This window comes from Lepisosteus oculatus, chromosome 6 (assembly GCF_040954835.1).
Source record: "Lepisosteus oculatus isolate fLepOcu1 chromosome 6, fLepOcu1.hap2, whole genome shotgun sequence".
In the NCBI taxonomy this organism is placed as follows: domain Eukaryota; kingdom Metazoa; phylum Chordata; class Actinopteri; order Semionotiformes; family Lepisosteidae; genus Lepisosteus; species Lepisosteus oculatus.
The window spans coordinates 45197447-45219946 of record NC_090701.1 but is presented as its reverse complement, the minus strand read 5'-3'; the positions used below and the strand labels follow the sequence as shown (position 1 = coordinate 45219946).

General features: G+C 55.2%; 45 non-coding genes across 45 annotated transcripts; 30 read left to right on the top strand and 15 right to left on the bottom strand.

The window, feature by feature from the left end:
* Positions 1–129: 129 nt before the first annotated feature.
* trnae-cuc (transfer RNA glutamic acid (anticodon CUC)) lies at positions 130–201 on the top strand. Its single transcript has one exon. It is a non-coding gene; the product is annotated as a tRNA-Glu (tRNA).
* An 81-nt stretch (positions 202–282) lies between these two features.
* On the bottom strand, positions 283–354 carry trnaq-cug (transfer RNA glutamine (anticodon CUG)). Its single transcript has one exon. It is a non-coding gene; the product is annotated as a tRNA-Gln (tRNA).
* Positions 355–556: 202 nt separating this feature from the next.
* On the top strand, positions 557–629 carry trnat-ugu (transfer RNA threonine (anticodon UGU)). The gene has a single exon. It is a non-coding gene; the product is annotated as a tRNA-Thr (tRNA).
* A 1055-nt stretch (positions 630–1684) lies between these two features.
* Positions 1685–1756, top strand: trnae-cuc (transfer RNA glutamic acid (anticodon CUC)). The gene has a single exon. It is a non-coding gene; the product is annotated as a tRNA-Glu (tRNA).
* Positions 1757–1838: 82 nt separating this feature from the next.
* Positions 1839–1910, bottom strand: trnaq-cug (transfer RNA glutamine (anticodon CUG)). The gene has a single exon. It is a non-coding gene; the product is annotated as a tRNA-Gln (tRNA).
* A 202-nt stretch (positions 1911–2112) lies between these two features.
* On the top strand, positions 2113–2185 carry trnat-ugu (transfer RNA threonine (anticodon UGU)). The gene has a single exon. It is a non-coding gene; the product is annotated as a tRNA-Thr (tRNA).
* A 1055-nt stretch (positions 2186–3240) lies between these two features.
* On the top strand, positions 3241–3312 carry trnae-cuc (transfer RNA glutamic acid (anticodon CUC)). Its single transcript has one exon. It is a non-coding gene; the product is annotated as a tRNA-Glu (tRNA).
* An 81-nt stretch (positions 3313–3393) lies between these two features.
* Positions 3394–3465, bottom strand: trnaq-cug (transfer RNA glutamine (anticodon CUG)). Its single transcript has one exon. It is a non-coding gene; the product is annotated as a tRNA-Gln (tRNA).
* A 202-nt stretch (positions 3466–3667) lies between these two features.
* trnat-ugu (transfer RNA threonine (anticodon UGU)) lies at positions 3668–3740 on the top strand. Its single transcript has one exon. It is a non-coding gene; the product is annotated as a tRNA-Thr (tRNA).
* A 1044-nt stretch (positions 3741–4784) lies between these two features.
* trnae-cuc (transfer RNA glutamic acid (anticodon CUC)) lies at positions 4785–4856 on the top strand. Its single transcript has one exon. It is a non-coding gene; the product is annotated as a tRNA-Glu (tRNA).
* An 81-nt stretch (positions 4857–4937) lies between these two features.
* trnaq-cug (transfer RNA glutamine (anticodon CUG)) lies at positions 4938–5009 on the bottom strand. Its single transcript has one exon. It is a non-coding gene; the product is annotated as a tRNA-Gln (tRNA).
* Positions 5010–5211: 202 nt separating this feature from the next.
* Positions 5212–5284, top strand: trnat-ugu (transfer RNA threonine (anticodon UGU)). Its single transcript has one exon. It is a non-coding gene; the product is annotated as a tRNA-Thr (tRNA).
* Positions 5285–6339: 1055 nt separating this feature from the next.
* trnae-cuc (transfer RNA glutamic acid (anticodon CUC)) lies at positions 6340–6411 on the top strand. The gene has a single exon. It is a non-coding gene; the product is annotated as a tRNA-Glu (tRNA).
* Positions 6412–6493: 82 nt separating this feature from the next.
* On the bottom strand, positions 6494–6565 carry trnaq-cug (transfer RNA glutamine (anticodon CUG)). The gene has a single exon. It is a non-coding gene; the product is annotated as a tRNA-Gln (tRNA).
* A 202-nt stretch (positions 6566–6767) lies between these two features.
* Positions 6768–6840, top strand: trnat-ugu (transfer RNA threonine (anticodon UGU)). The gene has a single exon. It is a non-coding gene; the product is annotated as a tRNA-Thr (tRNA).
* Positions 6841–7895: 1055 nt separating this feature from the next.
* trnae-cuc (transfer RNA glutamic acid (anticodon CUC)) lies at positions 7896–7967 on the top strand. The gene has a single exon. It is a non-coding gene; the product is annotated as a tRNA-Glu (tRNA).
* Positions 7968–8048: 81 nt separating this feature from the next.
* trnaq-cug (transfer RNA glutamine (anticodon CUG)) lies at positions 8049–8120 on the bottom strand. Its single transcript has one exon. It is a non-coding gene; the product is annotated as a tRNA-Gln (tRNA).
* A 202-nt stretch (positions 8121–8322) lies between these two features.
* trnat-ugu (transfer RNA threonine (anticodon UGU)) lies at positions 8323–8395 on the top strand. The gene has a single exon. It is a non-coding gene; the product is annotated as a tRNA-Thr (tRNA).
* Positions 8396–9449: 1054 nt separating this feature from the next.
* On the top strand, positions 9450–9521 carry trnae-cuc (transfer RNA glutamic acid (anticodon CUC)). Its single transcript has one exon. It is a non-coding gene; the product is annotated as a tRNA-Glu (tRNA).
* An 81-nt stretch (positions 9522–9602) lies between these two features.
* trnaq-cug (transfer RNA glutamine (anticodon CUG)) lies at positions 9603–9674 on the bottom strand. Its single transcript has one exon. It is a non-coding gene; the product is annotated as a tRNA-Gln (tRNA).
* A 202-nt stretch (positions 9675–9876) lies between these two features.
* Positions 9877–9949, top strand: trnat-ugu (transfer RNA threonine (anticodon UGU)). Its single transcript has one exon. It is a non-coding gene; the product is annotated as a tRNA-Thr (tRNA).
* Positions 9950–11004: 1055 nt separating this feature from the next.
* trnae-cuc (transfer RNA glutamic acid (anticodon CUC)) lies at positions 11005–11076 on the top strand. Its single transcript has one exon. It is a non-coding gene; the product is annotated as a tRNA-Glu (tRNA).
* An 81-nt stretch (positions 11077–11157) lies between these two features.
* On the bottom strand, positions 11158–11229 carry trnaq-cug (transfer RNA glutamine (anticodon CUG)). Its single transcript has one exon. It is a non-coding gene; the product is annotated as a tRNA-Gln (tRNA).
* A 202-nt stretch (positions 11230–11431) lies between these two features.
* On the top strand, positions 11432–11504 carry trnat-ugu (transfer RNA threonine (anticodon UGU)). Its single transcript has one exon. It is a non-coding gene; the product is annotated as a tRNA-Thr (tRNA).
* A 1055-nt stretch (positions 11505–12559) lies between these two features.
* trnae-cuc (transfer RNA glutamic acid (anticodon CUC)) lies at positions 12560–12631 on the top strand. Its single transcript has one exon. It is a non-coding gene; the product is annotated as a tRNA-Glu (tRNA).
* Positions 12632–12713: 82 nt separating this feature from the next.
* Positions 12714–12785, bottom strand: trnaq-cug (transfer RNA glutamine (anticodon CUG)). The gene has a single exon. It is a non-coding gene; the product is annotated as a tRNA-Gln (tRNA).
* Positions 12786–12987: 202 nt separating this feature from the next.
* Positions 12988–13060, top strand: trnat-ugu (transfer RNA threonine (anticodon UGU)). Its single transcript has one exon. It is a non-coding gene; the product is annotated as a tRNA-Thr (tRNA).
* Positions 13061–14115: 1055 nt separating this feature from the next.
* trnae-cuc (transfer RNA glutamic acid (anticodon CUC)) lies at positions 14116–14187 on the top strand. Its single transcript has one exon. It is a non-coding gene; the product is annotated as a tRNA-Glu (tRNA).
* An 81-nt stretch (positions 14188–14268) lies between these two features.
* On the bottom strand, positions 14269–14340 carry trnaq-cug (transfer RNA glutamine (anticodon CUG)). The gene has a single exon. It is a non-coding gene; the product is annotated as a tRNA-Gln (tRNA).
* A 202-nt stretch (positions 14341–14542) lies between these two features.
* On the top strand, positions 14543–14615 carry trnat-ugu (transfer RNA threonine (anticodon UGU)). The gene has a single exon. It is a non-coding gene; the product is annotated as a tRNA-Thr (tRNA).
* Positions 14616–15669: 1054 nt separating this feature from the next.
* trnae-cuc (transfer RNA glutamic acid (anticodon CUC)) lies at positions 15670–15741 on the top strand. Its single transcript has one exon. It is a non-coding gene; the product is annotated as a tRNA-Glu (tRNA).
* An 81-nt stretch (positions 15742–15822) lies between these two features.
* Positions 15823–15894, bottom strand: trnaq-cug (transfer RNA glutamine (anticodon CUG)). The gene has a single exon. It is a non-coding gene; the product is annotated as a tRNA-Gln (tRNA).
* A 202-nt stretch (positions 15895–16096) lies between these two features.
* trnat-ugu (transfer RNA threonine (anticodon UGU)) lies at positions 16097–16169 on the top strand. Its single transcript has one exon. It is a non-coding gene; the product is annotated as a tRNA-Thr (tRNA).
* A 1055-nt stretch (positions 16170–17224) lies between these two features.
* On the top strand, positions 17225–17296 carry trnae-cuc (transfer RNA glutamic acid (anticodon CUC)). The gene has a single exon. It is a non-coding gene; the product is annotated as a tRNA-Glu (tRNA).
* An 81-nt stretch (positions 17297–17377) lies between these two features.
* trnaq-cug (transfer RNA glutamine (anticodon CUG)) lies at positions 17378–17449 on the bottom strand. The gene has a single exon. It is a non-coding gene; the product is annotated as a tRNA-Gln (tRNA).
* Positions 17450–17651: 202 nt separating this feature from the next.
* On the top strand, positions 17652–17724 carry trnat-ugu (transfer RNA threonine (anticodon UGU)). The gene has a single exon. It is a non-coding gene; the product is annotated as a tRNA-Thr (tRNA).
* A 1055-nt stretch (positions 17725–18779) lies between these two features.
* On the top strand, positions 18780–18851 carry trnae-cuc (transfer RNA glutamic acid (anticodon CUC)). The gene has a single exon. It is a non-coding gene; the product is annotated as a tRNA-Glu (tRNA).
* Positions 18852–18932: 81 nt separating this feature from the next.
* On the bottom strand, positions 18933–19004 carry trnaq-cug (transfer RNA glutamine (anticodon CUG)). Its single transcript has one exon. It is a non-coding gene; the product is annotated as a tRNA-Gln (tRNA).
* Positions 19005–19206: 202 nt separating this feature from the next.
* trnat-ugu (transfer RNA threonine (anticodon UGU)) lies at positions 19207–19279 on the top strand. Its single transcript has one exon. It is a non-coding gene; the product is annotated as a tRNA-Thr (tRNA).
* A 1055-nt stretch (positions 19280–20334) lies between these two features.
* trnae-cuc (transfer RNA glutamic acid (anticodon CUC)) lies at positions 20335–20406 on the top strand. The gene has a single exon. It is a non-coding gene; the product is annotated as a tRNA-Glu (tRNA).
* Positions 20407–20487: 81 nt separating this feature from the next.
* On the bottom strand, positions 20488–20559 carry trnaq-cug (transfer RNA glutamine (anticodon CUG)). Its single transcript has one exon. It is a non-coding gene; the product is annotated as a tRNA-Gln (tRNA).
* Positions 20560–20761: 202 nt separating this feature from the next.
* Positions 20762–20834, top strand: trnat-ugu (transfer RNA threonine (anticodon UGU)). Its single transcript has one exon. It is a non-coding gene; the product is annotated as a tRNA-Thr (tRNA).
* Positions 20835–21889: 1055 nt separating this feature from the next.
* trnae-cuc (transfer RNA glutamic acid (anticodon CUC)) lies at positions 21890–21961 on the top strand. Its single transcript has one exon. It is a non-coding gene; the product is annotated as a tRNA-Glu (tRNA).
* Positions 21962–22043: 82 nt separating this feature from the next.
* Positions 22044–22115, bottom strand: trnaq-cug (transfer RNA glutamine (anticodon CUG)). The gene has a single exon. It is a non-coding gene; the product is annotated as a tRNA-Gln (tRNA).
* A 202-nt stretch (positions 22116–22317) lies between these two features.
* Positions 22318–22390, top strand: trnat-ugu (transfer RNA threonine (anticodon UGU)). Its single transcript has one exon. It is a non-coding gene; the product is annotated as a tRNA-Thr (tRNA).
* Positions 22391–22500: the final 110 nt, after the last annotated feature.

Sequence of the window (22500 nt, the reverse complement as noted above, 5' to 3'; positions counted from 1 at the left end):
GCAGTTTTAAGAATCGCTGGTGGACGAGTCTCTGTCTCAATTCAAGATTGCCGAGCTTGGCCCCGCTTTCAGAGCCGACGTCGGTCGCGCTGCGGGCACGCCACAGACGGGAGAGGGCTTTCCTCCGTGTCCCTGGTGGTCTAGTGGTTAGGATTCGGCGCTCTCACCGCCGCGGCCCGGGTTCGATTCCCGGTCAGGGAAGCGTGGCCTTTTTTTTCCCCACCCCGTTTGTTTCAGCGGTAATTCCCGTTTGGCATTCCAGACACCAATTCCACCCACAAAAGGTTCCACCGAGATTTGAACTCGGATCGCTGGATTCAGAGTCCAGAGTGCTAACCATTACACCATGGAACCACACAAGAGCCAGGCCGACTGTCGATTCCCTCGGTGATCTTCGGTGTCTTCCATGGGCCTGTGCAAGACTTCAGCTTCGCCGTGGCGTCCTTTCTCTGCTTTCTCCGCTGTGTAGCTGAGCCGGGCACCGTGTCTCCCTCATGTTGCCAGCTGCTTGACTCGGTACGTTTGTCTGCGCGTGAGTCAGGACCTGGAGCCTTGTGGCTCCATAGCTCAGGGGTTAGAGCACTGGTCTTGTAAACCAGGGGTCGCGAGTTCAAATCTCGCTGGGGCCTTTTGCACTCGGGCTGGACTCGGAGCAGGGTCTCCCACTTGTAAAGGGGTATCAGCTGAGGGCCATAGTTGTGTGATTACTGGCAAGCAACAGGGTGTGGTGGCTCTTGACTTCCTCTGTCTCTTGCTTGCTTCCTGTCCCTCACTCACACCCCACGCCCCGGGGACGTCACACCCTGCTGTGTTAATTGATAGGTGCCGAGGAAAACAATGCCAAGCAGGCTGTCGTTGTCCTCATCAAGTCCCGGGCTCCTCCCCGACTGTGTGGGAACTGACGAGCACTTGCGACAAATGCTGCCATTGGACTCCTTGATTAAGAAGGCGGGGGCCCCTGCGTAGATGAAGCAGCAGTTCAGCAGAAGCGCAAGAGAGATTTTCCTGGAGAGCCTTTGCAGACCAGGAAGCAGACACACGGGCTGCTTGTGTTTTCATTGCCCGCCACAGGCTGCTTTGGCATAACGGGCTCGACCTGAGCAGCGCGGGCATCCCGGAGCCATCTTATCGCGGTCTGGTTCTGGCCTTGTGTAGGGAAAGCCTGGCGTCAATATCGAAGATAGTCGTTATTCCGTTCCCCCAGCGGCAAAGTGCTCTCAACTTGGTGTAAGTCTTGTTTTCTTCTTTGTGCTGGGCGATCTGGTTTTCTTTGTGTGTGTGAGTGTTAACCCACCGATGTGTGATGGCTGTAACTCCAGTGATTGTGAAGAATCTTTAGAAATCTTGTACTGCAAGTTTTGTCTGTCAAGCGACTATAGTCTGTATGACACTGAACCTGGTGGGTTTCCCTGTTGTGTCCTTCCAGTCATTCATACCACGGTTCCTCCCCCAGGTGGCTGACCATTGTGTCGCGGAAGCCGTTGTAGCAGTGATTCTTTTGCGGGTTAGATCTAAGTGACGATGGCAGGCGGGGTCGTGTCTTCAACGGGTTACTGCAGTTTTAAGAATCGCTGGTGGACGAGTCTCTGTCTCAATTCAAGATTGCCGAGCTTGGCCCCGCTTTCAGAGCCGACGTCGGTCGCGCTGCGGGCACGCCACAGACGGGAGAGGGCTTTCCTCCGTGTCCCTGGTGGTCTAGTGGTTAGGATTCGGCGCTCTCACCGCCGCGGCCCGGGTTCGATTCCCGGTCAGGGAAGCGTGGCCTTTTTTTTTCCCCACCCCGTTTGTTTCAGCGGTAATTCCCGTTTGGCATTCCAGACACCAATTCCACCCACAAAAGGTTCCACCGAGATTTGAACTCGGATCGCTGGATTCAGAGTCCAGAGTGCTAACCATTACACCATGGAACCACACAAGAGCCAGGCCGACTGTCGATTCCCTCGGTGATCTTCGGTGTCTTCCATGGGCCTGTGCAAGACTTCAGCTTCGCCGTGGCGTCCTTTCTCTGCTTTCTCCGCTGTGTAGCTGAGCCGGGCACCGTGTCTCCCTCATGTTGCCAGCTGCTTGACTCGGTACGTTTGTCTGCGCGTGAGTCAGGACCTGGAGCCTTGTGGCTCCATAGCTCAGGGGTTAGAGCACTGGTCTTGTAAACCAGGGGTCGCGAGTTCAAATCTCGCTGGGGCCTTTTGCACTCGGGCTGGACTCGGAGCAGGGTCTCCCACTTGTAAAGGGGTATCAGCTGAGGGCCATAGTTGTGTGATTACTGGCAAGCAACAGGGTGTGGTGGCTCTTGACTTCCTCTGTCTCTTGCTTGCTTCCTGTCCCTCACTCACACCCCACGCCCCGGGGACGTCACACCCTGCTGTGTTAATTGATAGGTGCCGAGGAAAACAATGCCAAGCAGGCTGTCGTTGTCCTCATCAAGTCCCGGGCTCCTCCCCGACTGTGTGGGAACTGACGAGCACTTGCGACAAATGCTGCCATTGGACTCCTTGATTAAGAAGGCGGGGGCCCCTGCGTAGATGAAGCAGCAGTTCAGCAGAAGCGCAAGAGAGATTTTCCTGGAGAGCCTTTGCAGACCAGGAAGCAGACACACGGGCTGCTTGTGTTTTCATTGCCCGCCACAGGCTGCTTTGGCATAACGGGCTCGACCTGAGCAGCGCGGGCATCCCGGAGCCATCTTATCGCGGTCTGGTTCTGGCCTTGTGTAGGGAAAGCCTGGCGTCAATATCGAAGATAGTCGTTATTCCGTTCCCCCAGCGGCAAAGTGCTCTCAACTTGGTGTAAGTCTTGTTTTCTTCTTTGTGCTGGGCGATCTGGTTTTCTTTGTGTGTGTGAGTGTTAACCCACCGATGTGTGATGGCTGTAACTCCAGTGATTGTGAAGAATCTTTAGAAATCTTGTACTGCAAGTTTTGTCTGTCAAGCGACACTAGTCTGTATGACACTGAACCTGGTGGGTTTCCCTGTTGTGTCCTTCCAGTCATTCATACCACGGTTCCTCCCCCAGGTGGCTGACCATTGTGTCGCGGAAGCCGTTGTAGCAGTGATTCTTTTGCGGGTTAGATCTAAGTGACGACGGCAGGCGGGGTCGTGTCTTCAACGGGTTACTGCAGTTTTAAGAATCGCTGGTGGACGAGTCTCTGTCTCAATTCAAGATTGCAGAGCTTGGCCCCGCTTTCAGAGCCGACGTCGGTCGCGCTGCGGGCACGCCACAGACGGGAGAGGGCTTTCCTCCGTGTCCCTGGTGGTCTAGTGGTTAGGATTCGGCGCTCTCACCGCCGCGGCCCGGGTTCGATTCCCGGTCAGGGAAGCGTGGCCTTTTTTTTCCCCACCCCGTTTGTTTCAGCGGTAATTCCCGCTTGGCATTCCAGACACCAATTCCACCCACAAAAGGTTCCACCGAGATTTGAACTCGGATCGCTGGATTCAGAGTCCAGAGTGCTAACCATTACACCATGGAACCACACAAGAGCCAGGCCGACTGTCGATTCCCTCGGTGATCTTCGGTGTCTTCCATGGGCCTGTGCAAGACTTCAGCTTCGCCGTGGCGTCCTTTCTCTGCTTTCTCCGCTGTGTAGCTGAGCCGGGCACCGTGTCTCCCTCATGTTGCCAGCTGCTTGACTCGGTACGTTTGTCTGCGCGTGAGTCAGGACCTGGAGCCTTGTGGCTCCATAGCTCAGGGGTTAGAGCACTGGTCTTGTAAACCAGGGGTCGCGAGTTCAAATCTCGCTGGGGCCTTTTGCACTCGGGCTGGACTCGGAGCAGGGTCTCCCACTTGTAAAGGGGTATCAGCTGAGGGCCATAGTTGTGTGATTACTGGCAAGCAACAGGGTGTGGTGGCTCTTGACTTCCTCTGTCTCTTGCTTGCTTCCTGTCCCTCACTCACACCCCACGCCCCGGGGACGTCACACCCTGCTGTGTTAATTGATAGGTGCCGAGGAAAACAATGCCAAGCAGGCTGTCGTTGTCCTCATCAAGTCCAGGGCTCCTCCCCGACTGTGTGGGAACTGACGAGCACTTGCGACAAATGCTGCCATTGGACTCCTTGATTAAGAAGGCGGGGGCCCCTGCGTAGATGAAGCAGCAGTTCAGCAGAAGCGCAAGAGAGATTTTCCTGGAGAGCCTTTGCAGACCAGGAAGCAGACACACGGGCTGCTTGTGTTTTCATTGCCCGCCACAGGCTGCTTTGGCATAACGGGCTCGACCTGAGCAGCGCGGGCATCCCGGAGCCATCTTATCGCGGTCTGGTTCTGGCCTTGTGTAGGGAAAGCCTGGCGTCAATATCGAAGATAGTCGTTATTCCGTTCCCCCAGCGGCAAAGTGCTCTCAACTTGGTGTAAGTCTTGTTTTCTTCTTTGTGCTGGGCGATCTGGTTTTCTTTGTGTGTGTGAGTGTTAACCCACCGATGTGTGATGGCTGTAACTCCAGTGATTGTGAAGAATCTTTAGAAATCTTGTACTGCAAGTTTTGACTGTCAAGCGACACTAGTCTGTATGACACTGAACCTGGTGGGTTTCCCTGTTGTGTCCTTCCAGTCATTCATACCACGGTTCCTCCCCCAGGTGGCTGACCATTGTGTCGCGGAAGCCGTTGTAGCAGTGATTCTTTTGCGGGTTAGATCTAAGTGACGACGGCAGGCGGGGTCGTGTCTTCAACGGGTTACTGCAGTTTTAAGAATCGCTGGTGGACGAGTCTCTGTCTCAATTCAAGATTGCCGAGCTTGGCCCCGCTTTCAGAGCCGACGTCGGGCACGCCACAGACGGGAGAGGGCTTTCCTCCGTGTCCCTGGTGGTCTAGTGGTTAGGAATCGGCGCTCTCACCGCCGCGGCCCGGGTTCGATTCCCGGTCAGGGAAGCGTGGCCTTTTTTTTCCCCACCCCGTTTGTTTCAGCGGTAATTCCCGTTTGGCATTCCAGACACCAATTCCACCCACAAAAGGTTCCACCGAGATTTGAACTCGGATCGCTGGATTCAGAGTCCAGAGTGCTAACCATTACACCATGGAACCACACAAGAGCCAGGCCGACTGTCGATTCCCTCGGTGATCTTCGGTGTCTTCCATGGGCCTGTGCAAGACTTCAGCTTCGCCGTGGCGTCCTTTCTCTGCTTTCTCCGCTGTGTAGCTGAGCCGGGCACCGTGTCTCCCTCATGTTGCCAGCTGCTTGACTCGGTACGTTTGTCTGCGCGTGAGTCAGGACCTGGAGCCTTGTGGCTCCATAGCTCAGGGGTTAGAGCACTGGTCTTGTAAACCAGGGGTCGCGAGTTCAAATCTCGCTGGGGCCTTTTGCACTCGGGCTGGACTCGGAGCAGGGTCTCCCACTTGTAAAGGGGTATCAGCTGAGGGCCATAGTTGTGTGATTACTGGCAAGCAACAGGGTGTGGTGGCTCTTGACTTCCTCTGTCTCTTGCTTGCTTCCTGTCCCTCACTCACACCCCACGCCCCGGGGACGTCACACCCTGCTGTGTTAATTGATAGGTGCCGAGGAAAACAATGCCAAGCAGGCTGTCGTTGTCCTCATCAAGTCCCGGGCTCCTCCCCGACTGTGTGGGAACTGACGAGCACTTGCGACAAATGCTGCCATTGGACTCCTTGATTAAGAAGGCGGGGGCCCCTGCGTAGATGAAGCAGCAGTTCAGCAGAAGCGCAAGAGAGATTTTCCTGGAGAGCCTTTGCAGACCAGGAAGCAGACACACGGGCTGCTTGTGTTTTCATTGCCCGCCACAGGCTGCTTTGGCATAACGGGCTCGACCTGAGCAGCGCGGGCATCCCGGAGCCATCTTATCGCGGTCTGGTTCTGGCCTTGTGTAGGGAAAGCCTGGCGTCAATATCGAAGATAGTCGTTATTCCGTTCCCCCAGCGGCAAAGTGCTCTCAACTTGGTGTAAGTCTTGTTTTCTTCTTTGTGCTGGGCGATCTGGTTTTCTTTGTGTGTGTGAGTGTTAACCCACCGATGTGTGATGGCTGTAACTCCAGTGATTGTGAAGAATCTTTAGAAATCTTGTACTGCAAGTTTTGTCTGTCAAGCGACTATAGTCTGTATGACACTGAACCTGGTGGGTTTCCCTGTTGTGTCCTTCCAGTCATTCATACCACGGTTCCTCCCCCAGGTGGCTGACCATTGTGTCGCGGAAGCCGTTGTAGCAGTGATTCTTTTGCGGGTTAGATCTAAGTGACGACGGCAGGCGGGGTCGTGTCTTCAACGGGTTACTGCAGTTTTAAGAATCGCTGGTGGACGAGTCTCTGTCTCAATTCAAGATTGCCGAGCTTGGCCCCGCTTTCAGAGCCGACGTCGGTCGCGCTGCGGGCACGCCACAGACGGGAGAGGGCTTTCCTCCGTGTCCCTGGTGGTCTAGTGGTTAGGATTCGGCGCTCTCACCGCCGCGGCCCGGGTTCGATTCCCGGTCAGGGAAGCGTGGCCTTTTTTTTTCCCCACCCCGTTTGTTTCAGCAGTAATTCCCGTTTGGCATTCCAGACACCAATTCCACCCACAAAAGGTTCCACCGAGATTTGAACTCGGATCGCTGGATTCAGAGTCCAGAGTGCTAACCATTACACCATGGAACCACACAAGAGCCAGGCCGACTGTCGATTCCCTCGGTGATCTTCGGTGTCTTCCATGGGCCTGTGCAAGACTTCAGCTTCGCCGTGGCGTCCTTTCTCTGCTTTCTCCGCTGTGTAGCTGAGCCGGGCACCGTGTCTCCCTCATGTTGCCAGCTGCTTGACTCGGTACGTTTGTCTGCGCGTGAGTCAGGACCTGGAGCCTTGTGGCTCCATAGCTCAGGGGTTAGAGCACTGGTCTTGTAAACCAGGGGTCGCGAGTTCAAATCTCGCTGGGGCCTTTTGCACTCGGGCTGGACTCGGAGCAGGGTCTCCCACTTGTAAAGGGGTATCAGCTGAGGGCCATAGTTGTGTGATTACTGGCAAGCAACAGGGTGTGGTGGCTCTTGACTTCCTCTGTCTCTTGCTTGCTTCCTGTCCCTCACTCACACCCCACGCCCCGGGGACGTCACACCCTGCTGTGTTAATTGATAGGTGCCGAGGAAAACAATGCCAAGCAGGCTGTCGTTGTCCTCATCAAGTCCCGGGCTCCTCCCCGACTGTGTGGGAACTGACGAGCACTTGCGACAAATGCTGCCATTGGACTCCTTGATTAAGAAGGCGGGGGCCCCTGCGTAGATGAAGCAGCAGTTCAGCAGAAGCGCAAGAGAGATTTTCCTGGAGAGCCTTTGCAGACCAGGAAGCAGACACACGGGCTGCTTGTGTTTTCATTGCCCGCCACAGGCTGCTTTGGCATAACGGGCTCGACCTGAGCAGCGCGGGCATCCCGGAGCCATCTTATCGCGGTCTGGTTCTGGCCTTGTGTAGGGAAAGCCTGGCGTCAATATCGAAGATAGTCGTTATTCCGTTCCCCCAGCGGCAAAGTGCTCTCAACTTGGTGTAAGTCTTGTTTTCTTCTTTGTGCTGGGCGATCTGGTTTTCTTTGTGTGTGTGAGTGTTAACCCACCGATGTGTGATGGCTGTAACTCCAGTGATTGTGAAGAATCTTTAGAAATCTTGTACTGCAAGTTTTGTCTGTCAAGCGACACTAGTCTGTATGACACTGAACCTGGTGGGTTTCCCTGTTGTGTCCTTCCAGTCATTCATACCACGGTTCCTCCCCCAGGTGGCTGACCATTGTGTCGCGGAAGCCGTTGTAGCAGTGATTCTTTTGCGGGTTAGATCTAAGTGACGACGGCAGGCGGGGTCGTGTCTTCAACGGGTTACTGCAGTTTTAAGAATCGCTGGTGGACGAGTCTCTGTCTCAATTCAAGATTGCAGAGCTTGGCCCCGCTTTCAGAGCCGACGTCGGTCGCGCTGCGGGCACGCCACAGACGGGAGAGGGCTTTCCTCCGTGTCCCTGGTGGTCTAGTGGTTAGGATTCGGCGCTCTCACCGCCGCGGCCCGGGTTCGATTCCCGGTCAGGGAAGCGTGGCCTTTTTTTTCCCCACCCCGTTTGTTTCAGCGGTAATTCCCGTTTGGCATTCCAGACACCAATTCCACCCACAAAAGGTTCCACCGAGATTTGAACTCGGATCGCTGGATTCAGAGTCCAGAGTGCTAACCATTACACCATGGAACCACACAAGAGCCAGGCCGACTGTCGATTCCCTCGGTGATCTTCGGTGTCTTCCATGGGCCTGTGCAAGACTTCAGCTTCGCCGTGGCGTCCTTTCTCTGCTTTCTCCGCTGTGTAGCTGAGCCGGGCACCGTGTCTCCCTCATGTTGCCAGCTGCTTGACTCGGTACGTTTGTCTGCGCGTGAGTCAGGACCTGGAGCCTTGTGGCTCCATAGCTCAGGGGTTAGAGCACTGGTCTTGTAAACCAGGGGTCGCGAGTTCAAATCTCGCTGGGGCCTTTTGCACTCGGGCTGGACTCGGAGCAGGGTCTCCCACTTGTAAAGGGGTATCAGCTGAGGGCCATAGTTGTGTGATTACTGGCAAGCAACAGGGTGTGGTGGCTCTTGACTTCCTCTGTCTCTTGCTTGCTTCCTGTCCCTCACTCACACCCCACGCCCCGGGGACGTCACACCCTGCTGTGTTAATTGATAGGTGCCGAGGAAAACAATGCCAAGCAGGCTGTCGTTGTCCTCATCAAGTCCAGGGCTCCTCCCCGACTTTGTGGGAACTGACGAGCACTTGCGACAAATGCTGCCATTGGACTCCTTGATTAAGAAGGCGGGGGCCCCTGCGTAGATGAAGCAGCAGTTCAGCAGAAGCGCAAGAGAGATTTTCCTGGAGAGCCTTTGCAGACCAGGAAGCAGACACACGGGCTGCTTGTGTTTTCATTGCCCGCCACAGGCTGCTTTGGCATAACGGGCTCGACCTGAGCAGCGCGGGCATCCCGGAGCCATCTTATCGCGGTCTGGTTCTGGCCTTGTGTAGGGAAAGCCTGGCGTCAATATCGAAGATAGTCGTTATTCCGTTCCCCCAGCGGCAAAGTGCTCTCAACTTGGTGTAAGTCTTGTTTTCTTCTTTGTGCTGGGCGATCTGGTTTTCTTTGTGTGTGTGAGTGTTAACCCACCGATGTGTGATGGCTGTAACTCCAGTGATTGTGAAGAATCTTTAGAAATCTTGTACTGCAAGTTTTGTCTGTCAAGCGACACTAGTCTGTATGACACTGAACCTGGTGGGTTTCCCTGTTGTGTCCTTCCAGTCATTCATACCACGGTTCCACCCCCAGGTGGCTGACCATTGTGTCGCGGAAGCCGTTGTAGCAGTGATTTTTTGCGGGTTAGATCTAAGTGACGACGGCAGGCGGGGTCGTGTCTTCAACGGGTTACTGCAGTTTTAAGAATCGCTGGTGGACGAGTCTCTGTCTCAATTCAAGATTGCCGAGCTTGGCCCCGCTTTCAGAGCCGACTTCGGTCGCGCTGCGGGCACGCCACAGACGGGAGAGGGCTTTCCTCCGTGTCCCTGGTGGTCTAGTGGTTAGGATTCGGCGCTCTCACCGCCGCGGCCCGGGTTCGATTCCCGGTCAGGGAAGCGTGGCCTTTTTTTTCCCCACCCCGTTTGTTTCAGCGGTAATTCCCATTTGGCATTCCAGACACCAATTCCACCCACAAAAGGTTCCACCGAGATTTGAACTCGGATCGCTGGATTCAGAGTCCAGAGTGCTAACCATTACACCATGGAACCACACAAGAGCCAGGCCGACTGTCGATTCCCTCGGTGATCTTCGGTGTCTTCCATGGGCCTGTGCAAGACTTCAGCTTCGCCGTGGCGTCCTTTCTCTGCTTTCTCCGCTGTGTAGCTGAGCCGGGCACCGTGTCTCCCTCATGTTGCCAGCTGCTTGACTCGGTACGTTTGTCTGCGCGTGAGTCAGGACCTGGAGCCTTGTGGCTCCATAGCTCAGGGGTTAGAGCACTGGTCTTGTAAACCAGGGGTCGCGAGTTCAAATCTCGCTGGGGCCTTTTGCACTCGGGCTGGACTCGGAGCAGGGTCTCCCACTTGTAAAGGGGTATCAGCTGAGGGCCATAGTTGTGTGATTACTGGCAAGCAACAGGGTGTGGTGGCTCTTGACTTCCTCTGTCTCTTGCTTGCTTCCTGTCCCTCACTCACACCCCACGCCCCGGGGACGTCACACCCTGCTGTGTTAATTGATAGGTGCCGAGGAAAACAATGCCAAGCAGGCTGTCGTTGTCCTCATCAAGTCCCGGGCTCCTCCCCGACTGTGTGGGAACTGACGAGCACTTGCGACAAATGCTGCCATTGGACTCCTTGATTAAGAAGGCGGGGGCCCCTGCGTAGATGAAGCAGCAGTTCAGCAGAAGCGCAAGAGAGATTTTCCTGGAGAGCCTTTGCAGACCAGGAAGCAGACACACGGGCTGCTTGTGTTTTCATTGCCCGCCACAGGCTGCTTTGGCATAACGGGCTCGACCTGAGCAGCGCGGGCATCCCGGAGCCATCTTATCGCGGTCTGGTTCTGGCCTTGTGTAGGGAAAGCCTGGCATCAATATCGAAGATAGTCGTTATTCCGTTCCCCCAGCGGCAAAGTGCTCTCAACTTGGTGTAAGTCTTGTTTTCTTCTTTGTGCTGGGCGATCTGGTTTTCTTTGTGTGTGTGAGTGTTAACCCACCGATGTGTGATGGCTGTAACTCCAGTGATTGTGAAGAATCTTTAGAAATCTTGTACTGCAAGTTTTGACTGTCAAGCGACACTAGTCTGTATGACACTGAACCTGGTGGGTTTCCCTGTTGTGTCCTTCCAGTCATTCATACCACGGTTCCTCCCCCAGGTGGCTGACCATTGTGTCGCGGAAGCCGTTGTAGCAGTGATTCTTTTGCGGGTTAGATCTAAGTGACGACGGCAGGCGGGGTCGTGTCTTCAACGGGTTACTGCAGTTTTAAGAATCGCTGGTGGACGAGTCTCTGTCTCAATTCAAGATTGCCGAGTTTGGCCCCGCTTTCAGAGCCGACGTCGGTCGCGCTGCGGGCACGCCACAGACGGGAGAGGGCTTTCCTCCGTGTCCCTGGTGGTCTAGTGGTTAGGATTCGGCGCTCTCACCGCCGCGGCCCGGGTTCGATTCCCGGTCAGGGAAGCGTGGCCTTTTTTTTCCCCACCCCGTTTGTTTCAGCGGTAATTCCCGTTTGGCATTCCAGACACCAATTCCACCCACAAAAGGTTCCACCGAGATTTGAACTCGGATCGCTGGATTCAGAGTCCAGAGTGCTAACCATTACACCATGGAACCACACAAGAGCCAGGCCGACTGTCGATTCCCTCGGTGATCTTCGGTGTCTTCCATGGGCCTGTGCAAGACTTCAGCTTCGCCGTGGCGTCCTTTCTCTGCTTTCTCCGCTGTGTAGCTGAGCCGGGCACCGTGTCTCCCTCATGTTGCCAGCTGCTTGACTCGGTACGTTTGTCTGCGCGTGAGTCAGGACCTGGAGCCTTGTGGCTCCATAGCTCAGGGGTTAGAGCACTGGTCTTGTAAACCAGGGGTCGCGAGTTCAAATCTCGCTGGGGCCTTTTGCACTCGGGCTGGACTCGGAGCAGGGTCTCCCACTTGTAAAGGGGTATCAGCTGAGGGCCATAGTTGTGTGATTACTGGCAAGCAACAGGGTGTGGTGGCTCTTGACTTCCTCTGTCTCTTGCTTGCTTCCTGTCCCTCACTCACACCCCACGCCCCGGGGACGTCACACCCTGCTGTGTTAATTGATAGGTGCCGAGGAAAACAATGCCAAGCAGGCTGTCGTTGTCCTCATCAAGTCCCGGGCTCCTCCCCGACTGTGTGGGAACTGACGAGCACTTGCGACAAATGCTGCCATTGGACTCCTTGATTAAGAAGGCGGGGGCCCCTGCGTAGATGAAGCAGCAGTTCAGCAGAAGCGCAAGAGAGATTTTCCTGGAGAGCCTTTGCAGACCAGGAAGCAGACACACGGGCTGCTTGTGTTTTCATTGCCCGCCACAGGCTGCTTTGGCATAACGGGCTCGACCTGAGCAGCGCGGGCATCCCGGAGCCATCTTATCGCGGTCTGGTTCTGGCCTTGTGTAGGGAAAGCCTGGCGTCAATATCGAAGATAGTCGTTATTCCGTTCCCCCAGCGGCAAAGTGCTCTCAACTTGGTGTAAGTCTTGTTTTCTTCTTTGTGCTGGGCGATCTGGTTTTCTTTGTGTGTGTGAGTGTTAACCCACCGATGTGTGATGGCTGTAACTCCAGTGATTGTGAAGAATCTTTAGAAATCTTGTACTGCAAGTTTTGTCTGTCAAGCGACTATAGTCTGTATGACACTGAACCTGGTGGGTTTCCCTGTTGTGTCCTTCCAGTCATTCATACCACGGTTCCTCCCCCAGGTGGCTGACCATTGTGTCGCGGAAGCCGTTGTAGCAGTGATTCTTTTGCGGGTTAGATCTAAGTGACGACGGCAGGCGGGGTCGTGTCTTCAACGGGTTACTGCAGTTTTAAGAATCGCTGGTGGACGAGTCTCTGTCTCAATTCAAGATTGCCGAGCTTGGCCCCGCTTTCAGAGCCGACGTCGGTCGCGCTGCGGGCACGCCACAGACGGGAGAGGGCTTTCCTCCGTGTCCCTGGTGGTCTAGTGGTTAGGATTCGGCGCTCTCACCGCCGCGGCCCGGGTTCGATTCCCGGTCAGGGAAGCGTGGCCTTTTTTTTTCCCCACCCCGTTTGTTTCAGCGGTAATTCCCGTTTGGCATTCCAGACACCAATTCCACCCACAAAAGGTTCCACCGAGATTTGAACTCGGATCGCTGGATTCAGAGTCCAGAGTGCTAACCATTACACCATGGAACCACACAAGAGCCAGGCCGACTGTCGATTCCCTCGGTGATCTTCGGTGTCTTCCATGGGCCTGTGCAAGACTTCAGCTTCGCCGTGGCGTCCTTTCTCTGCTTTCTCCGCTGTGTAGCTGAGCCGGGCACCGTGTCTCCCTCATGTTGCCAGCTGCTTGACTCGGTACGTTTGTCTGCGCGTGAGTCAGGACCTGGAGCCTTGTGGCTCCATAGCTCAGGGGTTAGAGCACTGGTCTTGTAAACCAGGGGTCGCGAGTTCAAATCTCGCTGGGGCCTTTTGCACTCGGGCTGGACTCGGAGCAGGGTCTCCCACTTGTAAAGGGGTATCAGCTGAGGGCCATAGTTGTGTGATTACTGGCAAGCAACAGGGTGTGGTGGCTCTTGACTTCCTCTGTCTCTTGCTTGCTTCCTGTCCCTCACTCACACCCCACGCCCCGGGGACGTCACACCCTGCTGTGTTAATTGATAGGTGCCGAGGAAAACAATGCCAAGCAGGCTGTCGTTGTCCTCATCAAGTCCCGGGCTCCTCCCCGACTGTGTGGGAACTGACGAGCACTTGCGACAAATGCTGCCATTGGACTCCTTGATTAAGAAGGCGGGGGCCCCTGCGTAGATGAAGCAGCAGTTCAGCAGAAGCGCAAGAGAGATTTTCCTGGAGAGCCTTTGCAGACCAGGAAGCAGACACACGGGCTGCTTGTGTTTTCATTGCCCGCCACAGGCTGCTTTGGCATAACGGGCTCGACCTGAGCAGCGCGGGCATCCCGGAGCCATCTTATCGCGGTCTGGTTCTGGCCTTGTGTAGGGAAAGCCTGGCGTCAATATCGAAGATAGTCGTTATTCCGTTCCCCCAGCGGCAAAGTGCTCTCAACTTGGTGTAAGTCTTGTTTCCTTCTTTGTGCTGGGCGATGTGGTTTTCTTTGTGTGTGTGAGTGTTAACCCACCGATGTGTGATGGCTGTAACTCCAGTGATTGTGAAGAATCTTTAGAAATCTTGTACTGCAAGTTTTGTCTGTCAAGCGACACTAGTCTGTATGACACTGAACCTGGTGGGTTTCCCTGTTGTGTCCTTCCAGTCATTCATACCACGGTTCCTCCCCCAGGTGGCTGACCATTGTGTCGCGGAAGCGGTTGTAGCAGTGATTCTTTTGCGGGTTAGATCTAAGTGACGACGGCAGGCGGGGTCGTGTCTTCAACGGGTTACTGCAGTTTTAAGAATCGCTGGTGGACGAGTCTCTGTCTCAATTCAAGATTGCAGAGCTTGGCCCCGCTTTCAGAGCCGACGTCGGTCGCGCTGCGGGCACGCCACAGACGGGAGAGGGCTTTCCTCCGTGTCCCTGGTGGTCTAGTGGTTAGGATTCGGCGCGCTCACCGCCGCGGCCCGGGTTCGATTCCCGGTCAGGGAAGCGTGGCCTTTTTTTTCCCCACCCCGTTTGTTTCAGCGGTAATTCCCGTTTGGCATTCCAGACACCAATTCCACCCACAAAAGGTTCCACCGAGATTTGAACTCGGATCGCTGGATTCAGAGTCCAGAGTGCTAACCATTACACCATGGAACCACACAAGAGCCAGGCCGACTGTCGATTCCCTCGGTGATCTTCGGTGTCTTCCATGGGCCTGTGCAAGACTTCAGCTTCGCCGTGGCGTCCTTTCTCTGCTTTCTCCGCTGTGTAGCTGAGCCGGGCACCGTGTCTCCCTCATGTTGCCAGCTGCTTGACTCGGTACGTTTGTCTGCGCGTGAGTCAGGACCTGGAGCCTTGTGGCTCCATAGCTCAGGGGTTAGAGCACTGGTCTTGTAAACCAGGGGTCGCGAGTTCAAATCTCGCTGGGGCCTTTTGCACTCGGGCTGGACTCGGAGCAGGGTCTCCCACTTGTAAAGGGGTATCAGCTGAGGGCCATAGTTGTGTGATTACTGGCAAGCAACAGGGTGTGGTGGCTCTTGACTTCCTCTGTCTCTTGCTTGCTTCCTGTCCCTCACTCACACCCCACGCCCCGGGGACGTCACACCCTGCTGTGTTAATTGATAGGTGCCGAGGAAAACAATGCCAAGCAGGCTGTCGTTGTCCTCATCAAGTCCAGGGCTCCTCCCCGACTTTGTGGGAACTGACGAGCACTTGCGACAAATGCTGCCATTGGACTCCTTGATTAAGAAGGCGGGGGCCCCTGCGTAGATGAAGCAGCAGTTCAGCAGAAGCGCAAGAGAGATTTTCCTGGAGAGCCTTTGCAGACCAGGAAGCAGACACACGGGCTGCTTGTGTTTTCATTGCCCGCCACAGGCTGCTTTGGCATAACGGGCTCGACCTGAGCAGCGCGGGCATCCCGGAGCCATCTTATCGCGGTCTGGTTCTGGCCTTGTGTAGGGAAAGCCTGGCGTCAATATCGAAGATAGTCGTTATTCCGTTCCCCCAGCGGCAAAGTGCTCTCAACTTGGTGTAAGTCTTGTTTTCTTCTTTGTGCTGGGCGATCTGGTTTTCTTTGTGTGTGTGAGTGTTAACCCACCGATGTGTGATGGCTGTAACTCCAGTGATTGTGAAGAATCTTTAGAAATCTTGTACTGCAAGTTTTGTCTGTCAAGCGACACTAGTCTGTATGACACTGAACCTGGTGGGTTTCCCTGTTGTGTCCTTCCAGTCATTCATACCACGGTTCCACCCCCAGGTGGCTGACCATTGTGTCGCGGAAGCCGTTGTAGCAGTGATTTTTTGCGGGTTAGATCTAAGTGACGACGGCAGGCGGGGTCGTGTCTTCAACGGGTTACTGCAGTTTTAAGAATCGCTGGTGGACGAGTCTCTGTCTCAATTCAAGATTGCCGAGCTTGGCCCCGCTTTCAGAGCCGACTTCGGTCGCGCTGCGGGCACGCCACAGACGGGAGAGGGCTTTCCTCCGTGTCCCTGGTGGTCTAGTGGTTAGGATTCGGCGCTCTCACCGCCGCGGCCCGGGTTCGATTCCCGGTCAGGGAAGCGTGGCCTTTTTTTTCCCCACCCCGTTTGTTTCAGCGGTAATTCCCATTTGGCATTCCAGACACCAATTCCACCCACAAAAGGTTCCACCGAGATTTGAACTCGGATCGCTGGATTCAGAGTCCAGAGTGCTAACCATTACACCATGGAACCACACAAGAGCCAGGCCGACTGTCGATTCCCTCGGTGATCTTCGGTGTCTTCCATGGGCCTGTGCAAGACTTCAGCTTCGCCGTGGCGTCCTTTCTCTGCTTTCTCCGCTGTGTAGCTGAGCCGGGCACCGTGTCTCCCTCATGTTGCCAGCTGCTTGACTCGGTACGTTTGTCTGCGCGTGAGTCAGGACCTGGAGCCTTGTGGCTCCATAGCTCAGGGGTTAGAGCACTGGTCTTGTAAACCAGGGGTCGCGAGTTCAAATCTCGCTGGGGCCTTTTGCACTCGGGCTGGACTCGGAGCAGGGTCTCCCACTTGTAAAGGGGTATCAGCTGAGGGCCATAGTTGTGTGATTACTGGCAAGCAACAGGGTGTGGTGGCTCTTGACTTCCTCTGTCTCTTGCTTGCTTCCTGTCCCTCACTCACACCCCACGCCCCGGGGACGTCACACCCTGCTGTGTTAATTGATAGGTGCCGAGGAAAACAATGCCAAGCAGGCTGTCGTTGTCCTCATCAAGTCCCGGGCTCCTCCCCGACTGTGTGGGAACTGACGAGCACTTGCGACAAATGCTGCCATTGGACTCCTTGATTAAGAAGGCGGGGGCCCCTGAGTAGATGAAGCAGCAGTTCAGCAGAAGCGCAAGAGAGATTTTCCTGGAGAGCCTTTGCAGACCAGGAAGCAGACACACGGGCTGCTTGTGTTTTCATTGCCCGCCACAGGCTGCTTTGGCATAACGGGCTCGACCTGAGCAGCGCGGGCATCCCGGAGCCATCTTATCGCGGTCTGGTTCTGGCCTTGTGTAGGGAAAGCCTGGCATCAATATCGAAGATAGTCGTTATTCCGTTCCCCCAGCGGCAAAGTGCTCTCAACTTGGTGTAAGTCTTGTTTTCTTCTTTGTGCTGGGCGATCTGGTTTTCTTTGTGTGTGTGAGTGTTAACCCACCGATGTGTGATGGCTGTAACTCCAGTGATTGTGAAGAATCTTTAGAAATCTTGTACTGCAAGTTTTGACTGTCAAGCGACACTAGTCTGTATGACACTGAACCTGGTGGGTTTCCCTGTTGTGTCCTTCCAGTCATTCATACCACGGTTCCTCCCCCAGGTGGCTGACCATTGTGTCGCGGAAGCCGTTGTAGCAGTGATTCTTTTGCGGGTTAGATCTAAGTGACGACGGCAGGCGGGGTCGTGTCTTCAACGGGTTACTGCAGTTTTAAGAATCGCTGGTGGACGAGTCTCTGTCTCAATTCAAGATTGCCGAGTTTGGCCCCGCTTTCAGAGCCGACGTCGGTCGCGCTGCGGGCACGCCACAGACGGGAGAGGGCTTTCCTCCGTGTCCCTGGTGGTCTAGTGGTTAGGATTCGGCGCTCTCACCGCCGCGGCCCGGGTTCGATTCCCGGTCAGGGAAGCGTGGCCTTTTTTTTCCCCACCCCGTTTGTTTCAGCGGTAATTCCCGTTTGGCATTCCAGACACCAATTCCACCCACAAAAGGTTCCACCGAGATTTGAACTCGGATCGCTGGATTCAGAGTCCAGAGTGCTAACCATTACACCATGGAACCACACAAGAGCCAGGCCGACTGTCGATTCCCTCGGTGATCTTCGGTGTCTTCCATGGGCCTGTGCAAGACTTCAGCTTCGCCGTGGCGTCCTTTCTCTGCTTTCTCCGCTGTGTAGCTGAGCCGGGCACCGTGTCTCCCTCATGTTGCCAGCTGCTTGACTCGGTACGTTTGTCTGCGCGTGAGTCAGGACCTGGAGCCTTGTGGCTCCATAGCTCAGGGGTTAGAGCACTGGTCTTGTAAACCAGGGGTCGCGAGTTCAAATCTCGCTGGGGCCTTTTGCACTCGGGCTGGACTCGGAGCAGGGTCTCCCACTTGTAAAGGGGTATCAGCTGAGGGCCATAGTTGTGTGATTACTGGCAAGCAACAGGGTGTGGTGGCTCTTGACTTCCTCTGTCTCTTGCTTGCTTCCTGTCCCTCACTCACACCCCACGCCCCGGGGACGTCACACCCTGCTGTGTTAATTGATAGGTGCCGAGGAAAACAATGCCAAGCAGGCTGTCGTTGTCCTCATCAAGTCCAGGGCTCCTCCCCGACTGTGTGGGAACTGACGAGCACTTGCGACAAATGCTGCCATTGGACTCCTTGATTAAGAAGGCGGGGGCCCCTGCGTAGATGAAGCAGCAGTTCAGCAGAAGCGCAAGAGAGATTTTCCTGGAGAGCCTTTGCAGACCAGGAAGCAGACACACGGGCTGCTTGTGTTTTCATTGCCCGCCACAGGCTGCTTTGGCATAACGGGCTCGACCTGAGCAGCTCGGGCATCCCGGAGCCATCTTATCGCGGTCTAGTTCTGGCCTTGTGTAGGGAAAGCCTGGCGTCAATATCGAAGATAGTCGTTATTCCGTTCCCCCAGCGGCAAAGTGCTCTCAACTTGGTGTAAGTCTTGTTTTCTTCTTTGTGCTGGGCGATCTGGTTTTCTTTGTGTGTGTGAGTGTTAACCCACCGATGTGTGATGGCTGTAACTCCAGTGATTGTGAAGAATCTTTAGAAATCTTGTACTGCAAGTTTTGACTGTCAAGCGACACTAGTCTGTATGACACTGAACCTGGTGGGTTTCCCTGTTGTGTCCTTCCAGTCATTCATACCACGGTTCCTCCCCCAGGTGGCTGACCATTGTGTCGCGGAAGCCGTTGTAGCAGTGATTCTTTTGCGGGTTAGATCTAAGTGACGACGGCAGGCGGGGTCGTGTCTTCAACGGGTTACTGCAGTTTTAAGAATCGCTGGTGGACGAGTCTCTGTCTCAATTCAAGATTGCCGAGCTTGGCCCCGCTTTCAGAGCCGACGTCGGTCGCGCTGCGGGCACGCCACAGACGGGAGAGGGCTTTCCTCCGTGTCCCTGGTGGTCTAGTGGTTAGGATTCGGCGCTCTCACCGCCGCGGCCCGGGTTCGATTCCCGGTCAGGGAAGCGTGGCCTTTTTTTTCCCCACCCCGTTTGTTTCAGCGGTAATTCCCGTTTGGCATTCCAGACACCAATTCCACCCACAAAAGGTTCCACCGAGATTTGAACTCGGATCGCTGGATTCAGAGTCCAGAGTGCTAACCATTACACCATGGAACCACGCAAGAGCCAGGCCGACTGTCGATTCCCTCGGTGATCTTCGGTGTCTTCCATGGGCCTGTGCAAGACTTCAGCTTCGCCGTGGCGTCCTTTCTCTGCTTTCTCCGCTGTGTAGCTGAGCCGGGCACCGTGTCTCCCTCATGTTGCCAGCTGCTTGACTCGGTACGTTTGTCTGCGCGTGAGTCAGGACCTGGAGCCTTGTGGCTCCATAGCTCAGGGGTTAGAGCACTGGTCTTGTAAACCAGGGGTCGCGAGTTCAAATCTCGCTGGGGCCTTTTGCACTCGGGCTGGACTCGGAGCAGGGTCTCCCACTTGTAAAGGGGTATCAGCTGAGGGCCATAGTTGTGTGATTACTGGCAAGCAACAGGGTGTGGTGGCTCTTGACTTCCTCTGTCTCTTGCTTGCTTCCTGTCCCTCACTCACACCCCACGCCCCGGGGACGTCACACCCTGCTGTGTTAATTGATAGGTGCCGAGGAAAACAATGCCAAGCAGGCTGTCGTTGTCCTCATCAAGTCCCGGGCTCCTCCCCGACTGTGTGGGAACTGACGAGCACTTGCGACAAATGCTGCCATTGGACTCCTTGATTAAGAAGGCGGGGGCCCCTGCGTAGATGAAGCAGCAGTTCAGCAGAAGCGCAAGAGAGATTTTCCTGGAGAGCCTTTGCAGACCAGGAAGCAGACACACGGGCTGCTTGTGTTTTCATTGCCCGCCACAGGCTGCTTTGGCATAACGGGCTCGACCTGAGCAGCGCGGGCATCCCGGAGCCATCTTATCGCGGTCTGGTTCTGGCCTTGTGTAGGGAAAGCCTGGCGTCAATATCGAAGATAGTCGTTATTCCGTTCCCCCAGCGGCAAAGTGCTCTCAACTTGGTGTAAGTCTTGTTTTCTTCTTTGTGCTGGGCGATCTGGTTTTCTTTGTGTGTGTGAGTGTTAACCCACCGATGTGTGATGGCTGTAACTCCAGTGATTGTGAAGAATCTTTAGAAATCTTGTACTGCAAGTTTTGTCTGTCAAGCGACACTAGTCTGTATGACACTGAACCTGGTGGGTTTCCCTGTTGTGTCCTTCCAGTCATTCATACCACGGTTCCTCCCCCAGGTGGCTGACCATTGTGTCGCGGAAGCCGTTGTAGCAGTGATTCTTTTGCGGGTTAGATCTAAGTGACGACGGCAGGCGGGGTCGTGTCTTCAACGGGTTACTGCAGTTTTAAGAATCGCTGGTGGACGAGTCTCTGTCTCAATTCAAGATTGCCGAGCTTGGCCCCGCTTTCAGAGCCGACGTCGGTCGCGCTGCGGGCACGCCACAGACGGGAGAGGGCTTTCCTCCGTGTCCCTGGTGGTCTAGTGGTTAGGATTCGGCGCTCTCACCGCCGCGGCCCGGGTTCGATTCCCGGTCAGGGAAGCGTGGCCTTTTTTTTCCCCACCCCGTTTGTTTCAGTGGTAATTCCCGTTTGGCATTCCAGACACCAATTCCACCCACAAAAGGTTCCACCGAGATTTGAACTCGGATCGCTGGATTCAGAGTCCAGAGTGCTAACCATTACACCATGGAACCACACAAGAGCCAGGCCGACTGTCGATTCCCTCGGTGATCTTCGGTGTCTTCCATGGGCCTGTGCAAGACTTCAGCTTCGCCGTGGCGTCCTTTCTCTGCTTTCTCCGCTGTGTAGCTGAGCCGGGCACCGTGTCTCCCTCATGTTGCCAGCTGCTTGACTCGGTACGTTTGTCTGCGCGTGAGTCAGGACCTGGAGCCTTGTGGCTCCATAGCTCAGGGGTTAGAGCACTGGTCTTGTAAACCAGGGGTCGCGAGTTCAAATCTCGCTGGGGCCTTTTGCACTCGGGCTGGACTCGGAGCAGGGTCTCCCACTTGTAAAGGGGTATCAGCTGAGGGCCATAGTTGTGTGATTACTGGCAAGCAACAGGGTGTGGTGGCTCTTGACTTCCTCTGTCTCTTGCTTGCTTCCTGTCCCTCACTCACACCCCACGCCCCGGGGACGTCACACCCTGCTGTGTTAATTGATAGGTGCCGAGGAAAACAATGCCAAGCAGGCTGTCGTTGTCCTCATCAAGTCCCGGGCTCCTCCCCGACTGTGTGGGAACTGACGAGCACTTGCGACAAATGCTGCCATTGGACTCCTTGATTAAGAAGGCGGGGGCCCCTGCGTAGATGAAGCAGCAGTTCAGCAGAAGCGCAAGAGAGATTTTCCTGGAGAGCCTTTGCAGACCAGGAAGCAGACACACGGGCTGCTTGTGTTTTCATTGCCCGCCACAGGCTGCTTTGGCATAACGGGCTCGACCTGAGCAGCGCGGGCATCCCGGAGCCATCTTATCGCGGTCTGGTTCTGGCCTTGTGTAGGGAAAGCCTGGCGTCAATATCGAAGATAGTCGTTATTCCGTTCCCCCAGCGGCAAAGTGCTCTCAACTTGGTGTAAGTCTTGTTTTCTTCTTTGTGCTGGGCGATCTGGTTTTCTTTGTGTGTGTGAGTGTTAACCCACCGATGTGTGATGGCTGTAACTCCAGTGATTGTGAAGAATCTTTAGAAATCTTGTACTGCAAGTTTTGTCTGTCAAGCGACTATAGTCTGTATGACACTGAACCTGGTGGGTTTCCCTGTTGTGTCCTTCCAGTCATTCATACCACGGTTCCTCCCCCAGGTGGCTGACCATTGTGTCGCGGAAGCCGTTGTAGCAGTGATTCTTTTGCGGGTTAGATCTAAGTGACGACGGCAGGCGGGGTCGTGTCTTCAACGGGTTACTGCAGTTTTAAGAATCGCTGGTGGACGAGTCTCTGTCTCAATTCAAGATTGCCGAGCTTGGCCCCGCTTTCAGAGCCGACGTCGGTCGCGCTGCGGGCACGCCACAGACGGGAGAGGGCTTTCCTCCGTGTCCCTGGTGGTCTAGTGGTTAGGATTCGGCGCTCTCACCGCCGCGGCCCGGGTTCGATTCCCGGTCAGGGAAGCGTGGCCTTTTTTTTTCCCCACCCCGTTTGTTTCAGCGGTAATTCCCGTTTGGCATTCCAGACACCAATTCCACCCACAAAAGGTTCCACCGAGATTTGAACTCGGATCGCTGGATTCAGAGTCCAGAGTGCTAACCATTACACCATGGAACCACACAAGAGCCAGGCCGACTGTCGATTCCCTCGGTGATCTTCGGTGTCTTCCATGGGCCTGTGCAAGACTTCAGCTTCGCCGTGGCGTCCTTTCTCTGCTTTCTCCGCTGTGTAGCTGAGCCGGGCACCGTGTCTCCCTCATGTTGCCAGCTGCTTGACTCGGTACGTTTGTCTGCGCGTGAGTCAGGACCTGGAGCCTTGTGGCTCCATAGCTCAGGGGTTAGAGCACTGGTCTTGTAAACCAGGGGTCGCGAGTTCAAATCTCGCTGGGGCCTTTTGCACTCGGGCTGGACTCGGAGCAGGGTCTCCCACTTGTAAAGGGGTATCAGCTGAGGGCCATAGTTGTGTGATTACTGGCAAGCAACAGGGTGTGGTGGCTCTTGAC